The sequence below is a fragment of the Gambusia affinis genome, linkage group LG19, assembly GCF_019740435.1.
Source record: "Gambusia affinis linkage group LG19, SWU_Gaff_1.0, whole genome shotgun sequence".
In the NCBI taxonomy this organism is placed as follows: Eukaryota; Metazoa; Chordata; class Actinopteri; order Cyprinodontiformes; family Poeciliidae; genus Gambusia; species Gambusia affinis.
The window spans coordinates 13,735,850-13,748,428 of record NC_057886.1 but is presented as its reverse complement, the minus strand read 5'-3'; positions in this window follow the sequence as shown (position 1 = coordinate 13,748,428).

The window sequence follows — 12,579 nt, the reverse complement described above, 5'->3', positions numbered from 1 at the left end:
CAAGGAATAACATAAATGTTATTAAATCCAAATGGAAATTTTCTGTCAAAATCAACACTGATCTAAAATATATTTAATAATTTAATTTAATAATTCATCTTTATTGCATGTATAACCAGACAGAAATCTGGTGTATAGGCCAATGTATGCCCGACAGTATATTATAATGTAGATACTAAATGCTTTTTTATTTTATTTAATCTTATTTTGAAATTTTAGCTGCTGGTTATAAATTCAGCTTTACTGTTTGCTAATTTTACAATACATCTTCTAATCTCACAAAAAGGCTTTTCACTTACAGTTTTTCTCTCTGGAAAAGTAAAGCATAAGTTGAGAAAGTGAAAGACCTTCTTGTTTGACTTCACCGGTAGCAGATAAGCCTGGAGGTTGCTATGGAAGCTCAGCCACCTGGAGCCAGAGTCCAATTTGGGAAAACCACAAAGTCAACATGAATGCGTGCTACCGGTTGGGAGAGAATTGAAAAATGTTGTGATTGTGTAGGCCATAATCACAAGTCAAAATATATAAACTAAAACTCTCCTGCATACAGTGACACATCACCATTAATTGCCATCAGTTCAGGTACACTCCCACAATGACACATATGAAACTTTCACTGCTACAGAAACTATATCCTGTAGCAGTGAAGCTAGGCTAAAGGCTGTGTAAGTTACATGCTTCCCAAAAATGTTTTAAATCAACCACATCTTTGTGAGCAGACATTAAGCTAATGTCCTTCCATAGAAAATGTCTGACATGAAAACCAAGAGGCAGTGTTAGTCTGACAGGATATAAGGCTGTGGAAACAGTAAAGAAAAATATGTTTTTTTAGTCTTGTGTTTGAGAAATGGCAGCCAACGTATTACCTCATGTAATATCCACTGTGACCTTTCATTCATATTCATGTGGCTAATACTTCCAAGAAAAAAAATAAAGAGAAAGAAGTGGCAGTGCAAACGGGATGGTAACAATAACTAATGTTTGAAATGTGATTTATACAGTAATGCAAGAAAAAAAAATTACTTTATCTTTAAAAAGTTATTTAAATTCTTATATTTTTAGAAATTTATCAATTACACATAAGTCAAACTGATAATTTTTTTTAACCAAAAATATTAAACAAATCATTTTATACTTTTGTAGACAATATTCTAGAGCTCTAATGAGATGGTCTAATTGTATTACGCAAAAAGTAAGCAGAAAGTTTCTTAGATGAAAATCTGTTGAATTTGAAGACCCATAAGAATGTGACTTCCCTTTAATTTAATCCTTTTTATTGGCATGGGATAACAAGAAGTTACAGGGAGCTTGTGGGCAAAAAATAAACAAACAAAAAAAGAAAAAAACAGAATATTCATTGACACATAATGTAAGTCAACATGCTCTTGTTTTGTATAAGTCAGTCTTCACTTTGGAAATTTGTCTCAGTAACATCTTTTAAATGCTGTCTTTTTACTGTAACAACTTGTATAATGGTTCAAGAGTTATTGCTATCATAATCAATCACCCTATGTAAATAAAAAATTTTTTGCATTAATATTGTCATTTAGCATTGTGGTTGTAATTAGTCAAGCTAAGTCAGTGCTTTTTCACTGCCTGTGCAGAGATACTTTATTTAAGGCTTTATTCAGGCTTTATATTGATATTATTTGTGTGTAGCTTTTAATGTAAGGACACATTCTTTAAATTTAATTTAGCACCCTCCTTATAGGAAGACAAAGCAAAAATAAATAGAATGGACAACTTAGGATTTAAGACGTTTACAATTTAATATTAGTGAACGCAGCAAAAAACTCCTTAACTTGAAGTTTCTTTTTGGGGTTCAATCTTAAGACACAACAATCCTCAGGAAAAACTCCTGAGAGGGAATGTATAAGCTAAAACCAGAAGTCCAATAATCTCCAAAAGTTTGGCAGTTTGAATAGGCATACATTTTTTAGATGCAACACTGAACCAAAAACAACTGAGCTGTTATATTAGCCAATGTGGGCCTATCTTGTTGTTCAACCGTGGCTCAGCCCCAACGAGCATAAACTCCAAACAATGTTTTGCTTGATCAAACCACCACAAATGAGGATAAATTGTGTATCCTTTCTGCAGAGTTTTACTCTCAAGGTTTATTAGGACCTTTGTGGCAGTCGTGCACTACCCAGAGGGCAATTCTTTGTATGTCAGTTGAGGGTCAGAACCAGTTTATGCCCACAAGTCCCCTAACAGGTTAATTTGGTCATGAAAGAGGTCAGGACACATTTGGCCATAGGCTGCCTTTCTTCCTCAGAACAACAGCGACACATCTTTCTCGTGACGAAGCGAGGTAAAGAGAGGTATGCAAGCCTAGCTCACCTCTGTGTGGGGTGACAAGTTAAAAACCCAATGGTATCTGTGAACTTTATTTATAGTAGGACTTACAGATCAAACTTTTTCACCATATTGCTTTTCTCTCAGTCTGCTCTGAAGTTCAAACAAACAAAGACCTGAGGTAATAGGGATGGTAATGTCATTATCATATGTCATAATCCTGACTGGTTCCATAAAACTAAGGTCCAACTGAAGGTCAGCACAAGATATTAAGGAGATAACTTACGTGGCCTATTAATGCAATGCTCAGATTTGAAATTACTTGATAGATTTGAAATTTGTCCAACTGTTAGTTACCGTAGAACAAAGAGCTTAAGTATGAAAACATCCAGTGTTCCCTGTTATCGTATTCTAGCTGCAGTTGACCAGTTCAAACCTCAGTTATTAATACCTGACAAAAATGACATCTGTGACATGAGATTGTCTGTGTGACAAGTTGGTGCTAGTGATAAGGGAATCATTTTTAATCTGTAAAGGCCTGGAGAAAATTCTTCTCTGCTGCCTGTTTTAGCATGTGCGACTCCCGCCTCTGGTGTGGTACCTGTCCAAAAACAACTTGTCTGAGGTCGCAGCCGAGCCAAAGCCTGACACAGTGATTATAGGTGGTGCTCATGGGTGAGGAAAGCTGCGGTTTCGAGCCGCATATCTGAGAAATCCATTGTGAGTTTCACCTTCTTCTAAGGTAGCACTTGACTGAATTATTTGCTACGGGGGAGGAAGCAAGTGATTCCCCAGCCTGTTGCTTGGAGCAATATCTCAGAAACACCACAGTGTGGATAGGACTGGGTGTTTGAACAGAGGACGGTGAAGGAAGTCTATAATAAATTGACTCTATTTTGTAAACAGGATATTTTTTTTGCTAAAATAAAAAAAGCAAAAATTTGAAAAGTTCAAGTGACGGATTTTGTGTCTAAGATAACTGGTCTTTTATTTTAAAAAATAACACGTGATATAAAATTTACATTTGTCATTATGTTACTAAAACATAACAAAATTGTAGTGATACCCTTCAGTGAAAAATAAATAAATTGTGATTACTTTTAGTCACACACTAATTGTTAATAATTCAGATTTATGAATATTTTCAGGATTATTTTACAAATGAAAAACTCAAAAATGTACAAATATTCATCTCCCATTAGATTACAAGCAACCTATATTTGGCTAAAGCACATCACCTTGAAAGCATCATTTTCATCGTAAAACCTGATCTTCCCTGCGCCCTTCTTCTGATGTCAATATGAAATTAAACCTGCAACTGGCTGCCAAAGGTTTAACTGATGTGGGGGGTTCTAGTTCCAGTAAAACATCAAGCTTTAACAGAAAAAGATCAAAGCATTGATATGGTTAGACTATCCTTAAGAAAAGAAAAGAAAACCCCTAATTAATACTATATAACTAACTTTTCATTACATTGTAAATTGAAAAAATTTGATGTTTCCACGCAAGTCATAATATCAAGCAGTAAGTTGCAACGCTAATGTGAAAACCTTTCATTGAGAGGAATCCACTGATGTTCTATTTGCTTCTTCTATCAGTCTAAGTCATCTCCCTCCAGGCTATTATTCTTCATATGCAATATCTCTTTTGTGTGCGTAACTTGTGTGAGGGTGGGCCCAAGACTCAAACACCATGTTTGAGAGAAGAAAGCCATAAACACAATGCATGTATGGCTTGTCATGAAGCGTTTCTTGTTGCTCGAGACACATTGTAAATTCTGTCAGTCATCCATTAAATCCTCCTGGAGAAAAAAATATGACACAGGATATATGACCGTTTAACAAACGTGAGCCGAGGTGGAGGTGTGGCGGACTGGACTTGGACTGTGAATTGGGTGTATGGGTTCAGTGAATAGGGTGCAATCTCCTGGGACTTTGAGCTTTGGAACAACCAGTACATGGGGGTAGACACAAGGCTGCAGTCACAAGGGGTTAATTGTAGGTGTTTAAAAGAGCACATGTTGTTAAAGAGCCGGTGGGTGGAAAGAGTTCTATTTATACATGGCAGAGGTAATGAGGTGAAATTATTCTGTCCGACAGAGATGGGATGTGACCACAGCAGGGTGTTTGAGACTCTGCTGCCCTGGCTCGGACTCCTGAGAATGTTTTGACTCCAAATACGGGTGCTGAAACGTAAGCTAGTTAATTAATTCCCATTTACATATGGTCCAGCTGTGGTTTCCATTGCGCCCCGCAGCCCTGGCCCCGTGTCACAGAAATAGAGCGATTGATTGGCTAATTAATGATTCCCCAGATGCAACAGTTACATTAAAATTAACTTAATAGACCTCAGGTGGTTTTATGCTGTTCTAATCTTTTCATTAGTTATGTTTACGTGAAAACAAACACACACAGGCAGCACAATCAGATCAGGTTCTCATCCCTGTGGTTTACACAATCTATAAAGATTATCGTACGAGACATCTTGATAAGCTGGGCAGTCTTGAGATTATTGGAAGGGGAAAATTGGGACAAAAATCAATGTAAAAATATTGCTGTGTCAACGAGGCATTAGGGGCCGAGTCGAATAAAAATGCATACCATTAATACTAAACTTAACATGAAGTATTTTTTTTATGTTGAACCATTTTTTAATGTTTGTATCTAAATGTATAGTTTGAAACTCAGTATATTAAAGAAAACATTTTTAAGAGATATTTGCAGATTTTATGACAATTTTGCACATTTATGACACAAACTCTTCTTAAATGAGGACATTAGGTTTTCAGGCTAGCAAGAAAAAAAAATCTTTTGTCAGCCTGTGAATTGTACACCAATCTGAAATTATGAGGTATTTGTCTACCTCCTTTTGTCTTTCTACCTTAAGAGGCAGTGGATGATTATTCAGGGTGATTTAACTACAAATGCCAGCATTTAAAGAAAAACAAAAGTAAAAACTTGTTGTTTTATTAAATTCAAATTATACTAAAATATTAACAATGAAGGGAATGTTAAATCTTTTAAATAGATCATAAGATAAGTAAGGAATATGACTGAAGAAAAATAACTGCAAGCAAGCAAAACTTCTATAATATTAAAAATGAAATAAGGAAAAAGTACATATTAGATCTGCGTAGAGGGCATAAACTATCAGACAGAGTACAATAAAATAACTAACCTGACTAATATAAACCGTTTAATCTAAATGGAAACTAGTTTTGCATGGAAATTTCTGAGTAAATTTTTATCAATATCATTCTACCTAAATTTCAGTAATTTAGCAAAATGTTCTTAACTAAGAGTTATGTCCCAGCTTGTGCTCAATGCCAAAGACTCACAGCAAACACATACACACATACGAGTAGAAAAAGGTAGAGAAAATCAGCAAACCAAAGTGCATGCCAACTCCATCACACCATTTTGGAGCCATGTCAAATGCTAAGAAGCCAAGTTTTATCATTTCCTAAATAAGCCCTTGTTTACTCAACATCTGTCAAACATCTCTTTCTGGATTATTGTTTTAGAATCTTGAAAATTAAGAAACGGTCAAGAGTGAAGTAAAACCAAATGTCAGGACTAATAGATCCTCAATAAAATATTTGTCATTCACAGACCATTTCCTGCAGGTGTTCATGTTACATAGACTCCGATGGCTTTGGTCCATATAAGTAGGAGTCCAGGTTTTACCCTTCCTGTCTGCCTGTTGGTGGACTGAGACAGGAGAGAGCCCAGAACTCCATGGCATGTTGGTCAGTGGCACCGACCCTGCATTTCTATTGGCGCCTGCCGTCCTGGCCAAGGTGGAAAAAGGTAAGATGACTGATATGTGAAAGCTCTTATAGAAACGCATTGCAAAAAATAAGGTACTGTGTGAATGTTTAGGCAACAGAAATGAGTTAATTGAAAATCAGCTAAGCAAGAAAATGATGTCGTGAGTGTAAATTGTTACTCTTTTAGAGAGATTTCAGCTGTGTTTAGCTTGAGTTTGGCAAATTTCTCACATATCTTCTGGTATGAGACAATGATTCATTTTAAAATTAAAGACAAACTTTCAATGAACCTACCCAATTATTATTGATAGCATTTCTTTATTTTTTGTTTAAACTCAGTTGTATACTTTTAATTAAGCCATGGCAACAGCATTTTAATAGATGACCTCATGATACTAGCTCTTTTTGTTTGGGAAACCTCACGGTGGCCTTTTAATGGGAATCCCAGCTCTGTCCTAGTTTGGCAGCTGCTGGAAGGATCATCATCTGTGTTTGCAGGGCACCTGCTGGGAAGCTGGAGCACCCTGGGCTTAACTCTCGCAAATAATTTCCATAAATATGAATAATTGCAACTTTTCCACTTTGGTAAAAGTCCATGAGGGAGAACACCAGGATAAATGCAAATGCCAAGATATTAACAGACCAATAAGTCAACTGCAAATGTGTTCCTGAGCTTTGCAGACATTTGTTTAGCAGCAGTGAATAATAATTTACTAAGGACAATTCCTCACCACAAGGTTTGAAATAACTTCTTTGAAAACTTCCTATGTAAAACAGGGGGGAAAAAAAGCATGCAATAATATGTTTAAGAGATAATAAAATACTTCTAAACTACTGGGTTGAGAATATACCTCCTTATGGCTGCAAAGAGAAAAACTTACATGGGAATATATGAAGATCTGAAGCAGCTCATTTTAAGCATTTAAAAATGTAATTTTGTTACATCTGGACCTTTAATGAGGATCTGTCATTAAACCAATAAATAACTAACATACGTAAATTTAACAACCTAGCAGTATGTATTTTAATATCCTAATTGTATAACTAATTTAAGTAACTATTTAACTGAAAAATGCTTAAATAAACTACTGCTATACATTCATATTCTGTTTACTAATGAGCTTCTTTTTCTTGTACAATTAGAGAACTGATATCAACCAACCACTTAATCTCTGCTTGATTATGTTCACATTTTGATTTATTGCCTTATATATATTTTAAATAGCTCTAAACTACATAACTAAATGCCACAAAATCAATTAATTTAAATATTATTCCTGTTGTGGATTATGTCGCAGAGAAGGAATGTGGCAATCATATTCCAGTACAATTAAACTCATGTAGAAAGGAATTCCCGGGTCCAATAAACTCATAGCTTCTCTTGCATTAAATATCGCATCAATGCTTTGTGCAATTGTGTAATTACTGAATACATCTCAGGATGTTTAAACAGAGCTTTTCTGCTTTTCACCTCAGAAGACGTGCAGCACCAGGTTATGGATCCTCCAAGTTTTACATTTGCTACACACGTTATCAGAAGGCTGCGTGTCCGTTGCTGATCTTGGTTTTGTCAATGCCAAAGTTGATGTGAGGCCTCCCTCTCATCCAGGAAACGACAAAGAAGTTTCTAATGTTTTTACCATCATGTTGAATTTATCCCTTGGTTAATATTAAATCATTGCTCATATTTTTTATTACTTGTCTTAAATGGAAACATAAAATGAGAGCTTAAAATAAAATCCTTGCATATGTTTCAATGAGAACAGACACATATAAAATACTATGGTACTTTGTTGCAGAAATAACAATAACAAAAGGGATATAGCAGAAGGGACAGTCAATACTTTTTTACTGTCATGCAGTAGGCCAGCTGGGGTCAACTTTTAAGCATGACATGCAATAAACAAAGCACAATAGTTCCATGGCTGTTTTAAAACTTAGCATGAGCAAATGATGTGTATCAATGGCAGCATAAATCAGATTGATTGATTTTTAATAGCAGCACGTCCTCCTTTCCCATCCTTAAAGATGAATCCACATGTTATAAATAGACTCTGTACAGTTAGGTCACATAATATACCAAAGAGAAGAAACAGTCAAATTGAAACAGTTAAACTTAATACTGTTATTATTATTTTATTTAAAAAAAAAAAAAAAAAAAAAAAAAAAAATAATAATAATAATAATAATAATAATAATAATAATAATAATAATAATAATAATAATAATAATAATAATAATAATTTTATACTCCAAATGCACTGGGTTTTTTTCATAAACCCACCATAAAAAAAAACAATATAAATTTACTTTGTTGTTTTCTATTGTTTTGTGGTAATCAACACAAAGTGCCTTGTTTACTGTGATGCCCCATTAATTTGACACAATGTCAAGAAATTATGAATATATGGCGCCGTTCATAAAAAAATATAAAAATCAGCAGAAATGTTAATTGCCCACAATCAAATAAAGCAATTTTCTGAATTACATAATTATCATTAAAAATGTGTAACTTTACAAATGGCTTCCCATAATAATGCATCTGTATTTTAAATGCTAATAATGTTCTTACTTTACCTTCAGAATATCAACATACACATTCAGCCTCTTCTAGAAGCTCCTTCTCCATAACTATTGCAGAAGCAGAGGGCCCATCCAAACCTAGTTGGAAAGGTGTTGTAAATGATAGGTATAAAAGAGTTCTTTCATCAGTAATTGATAGGTGCTTGTTTGGGTTCAGCTGCCTTGTGTCACTCTTGCCACTACGTGTTAGGCATATATCAGAACTGAAGCAGAGTGTGAAGCTTGGGAGACGGTGAAAACAAGTGTGTCATGACCAGAGAGAGTGGCACACAAGCCACACTTGTCAGGATGACTAATAGCCCAGGGCAACAGGTCTCACTGTGGGGTGTTAACAATCAGCCGGGCCTCAAGTTGTTGCCTGACAGCCGGTCGGTCACATGACTTGGATATGAGCCGGTCACCTGCGCTATGGAAGCCCTAACAGGACCTTTGTCTCAAGGAGCTTTGTTTCAAACAGGTCAACCTTTTCCTATGTAATATTTAACATGGCTGTCGGTTGTAAAAATGCCACACTTCACCTACAAGATTTCGTAAACGCTGAGTTAAAAATAAAGTGGCAACACATTTGTATTAACATATCAGTTCAAATTACATAGGTCATTTATTCTCTTTGCCGAAAAGGAGAATTTTTATTTGACAAGTCAGTTCAGAATGCAGTCCATCAGTTCAAAGTGACATTTACACAGCCACTCACGCATAGCAAGTTTAAAATAAAAAAAAAAACTAAAAAAAAACTTTTTGCATGACACATTGTGCAACAATATTCTTTTACATTTTCTCACAATCTGTGCATGCACTTATTACACATGACCAATTACTGAGGTATTATTTACAATGCTTTGAAAAATAATCTTGATTCCTACCATTTATTCACATTTTGCTATGCTTCTGCTACGAACCACCAGACTAACACAAGGTCATGATCAGAAAGTGAAAGGAAAAAAGATATTGTGTTTTCTTCAGTTCTTTAAATCTAAAACTCATTCATTTGAATTAATAACCCCCAAGCTCAAAACTTTGTTTGGTTGATTATGCCAAGAATCCATTGGATAACAAAAGCTCTAATCAGTTGTGTGGTATAAATAGTCTTGCAGGCTCCCTTTTGCAGGTCTAATTTGCAATTAGACCTGCAAATTACTAAGGTTTTGTTTTTATCATAGACCAAAAACGTTACCTATTAAATTTTTGAAAAATAATCACAATGGGTGTAAAATGTCTGTTAACAGAAATGTTCAAGTCTTACCATAAATTCTTAGTTGGATTTAGTTTTGAACTTAAATGCGTCTCAGATCTTTTTGTGTTCCCTGATCTACACATTTTGCCTCACCTAAACTGAAAGGGAAAGATCACTACCAGTACTGGCACCTGATTTAAACCTAATTCAACTGCACTATAAAATCATAATGGTTTGTGAAACAAGTGTGACATAGTGATATGAAATAAACCAGAGCATTGACTCCAAGACACCTATTAAGAGACACTGAAGGACATTTCTGGTAATCAGGGACATTTTTTTCTCTGTGTTTCTGAGAGTAGAACTAAACAAGAGGAGGCAGGATATAGTACCTTGAATTAAATGAATAGCGTTACACAAATTTACTAGCCTTGTTACTAGCCAAATTTTTGAGGACTTCAAAGAACACAGATTAAATTAAACACAGTCAGACAAATGTGGCTTCTGAAACCAGTTGCCTAAGTGGATTTTTATTTGGAGATATAAAAGTAAATAAATACAAATTTGTATTTGTAAAAGGGATTTAAAATAAAAATGGTTACCATCTTTTTCCAATTATTCCAATTATGTAATGTTTTGTCATAATCAACCACATAAAATATCAACTATAAAGTTAGGTTTTGAAGACATTTGGACTCTTATTTTGGTGCAGGAAAATGGTCTTATTCATTAATGACCTTGTCAAAGAAAAGTAGCTGAGTCAAAACAAAAACTGCAGACAGGCACAGGCTGGACCACTTTGTTAGACGCCTCAGTGAAAACTGAGATACTTGTCTCTTGGCCAGCTTCCTGTAATGTTTGAATGAGCTCTAGTCTTTTCTTCCAAAAACTAGTTCTACTACTGTGCAGAAAGGTGGATATCCTCACAGAAAAAAATAAAATAAAAATCCTAAACCTGACGTGCGTCATAATCCATTCAAAACTTGGAAAATGAATGTGACGATGGTTCTATTATTAAACCTCCACAAACTAGATGTTTAAGCGAAGGCCAGAGATAATTCCACAGACAATATTTGGACTGGAGCAGAAATGTCAACACTGTGCCGAGCAGCACTCAGGAGACCTGTTTTCGTCCAGAGTTAGCAGTTCATGCTGACATTACACAGTACATTGAGTGTAATATACAGTTGGCCGATGTACATCCAGTCCCTCACATTTTGAGAGATTCATGCATTTGTTGACACAGAAACTTCCACAAGAATGGAGTTCCTCTTTAAATCGCCAGAGGTGTCCTCCTTCTTGTTGTAACTCAACAATGTTTGTGGCAAGTTCAGCTTCTGACTAAAACAAAACACATTTATTTGAGCATGCATCACTTACAGATAAACAAAGGAAAGGCGCGTGGTTTTAGCATGATTGTCATTGTGACATCTTGAAAGGAAACAGATTTTCAGTAGTATTCAGACTGACATCCTTCCTAGTTTTGCCTGTTACTTTGTACTACGGTGATACCTCGGAGCTCATGTTTGTTAAATCAGCGTTAAAAACCAACTACCTACCAGAAGAGGGAATATAATGTTTTGTTGTTCTGAAAGAAAATAACTTTCCAGCAACAGTTTTTGTTCCCTCTCAGGTCTGTTCAGTCATTCCTATATGGTGTGGATACTCAGCTTTGCCCACCCTCTAAAACAGCAACACTGAAAGTGTCAGAACAATAAAAAATGGACCACCAGAAATGTGTTTGCAGATTTATTTGGCTTGTAGGAAAATCTAGTTAGTGATGGCATGAATTGCTACATTGCTTAACTTTTCCTGGTTGTATATTTTCATATGTTGACTCGTTTTTGTGAGGAATGAATCTTTTTTTTTAAGATTTCACAAATCTAATTAATCAAAATAAAGACATTATACAGGAGAACTTGTTTCCATCTGTTTTTTGCTCTTTTGTCTTTTTGACTCCTTCTGGTTTGTCAAGCATTTCTAACTGTGTCCATTCTGTTTGGAGCTGTTCACTTTCCCTTAATATAGTCAATAATAATCTTAAAACAAGAATTTTTTAAACAGTAAATATAGTCCCATTTTTTTATTGTCTGATATTAACCTATCTCTCAAATTCATGATTCTGAAAGTCTAACTGCTATAGATCAGAATAATCTGAAGTTTAAATTATTGTTTTAGATTTTTATTTCACTTTCTTCAAAACAAGAGATTTACATATATTTCCTTACAAGTTACAATATTTAAAAAAAATGTGTTCCCAATTAAATTAGCAGATCAAAATAATGATCAGTTTGCAATCTTTACTCCAATTGTTAAAAATATCTGTTCAGCTCTATTAACATGGTTGCATTTTAACATTTAAAATTCAAAATGCAACATCCTTGCATTTTAAATTTGCTACCTTTAACATACTTGTGACCCGTAATTGGTTTAAACCTTGAATTAATGCAGTTGTGTTAAAACCTAACTGATTTGGATATCATGTTTCTCTGAAGGCAGTTGTTCTTGTGAGTCACACAGTAATCTGGAGGGGATGTTTTCTCTCCGATGCAGAGATCTCAACTGCCTGAGGTCTTGGCACTGAAGTCCTGCACAGTCCGGGAAACTTGTGATTAAGTGTCTTTATTTAAGCCCATGAACTCAACCAACAGTCAGAGCCAAACCAGTGCTACACAGTTTCTTAAAACTTTGTGTTATAAAAGCATTAAGGTCTGGTTACTGACTAACTATCATTGATTTTCCCCTGTCCACTGGT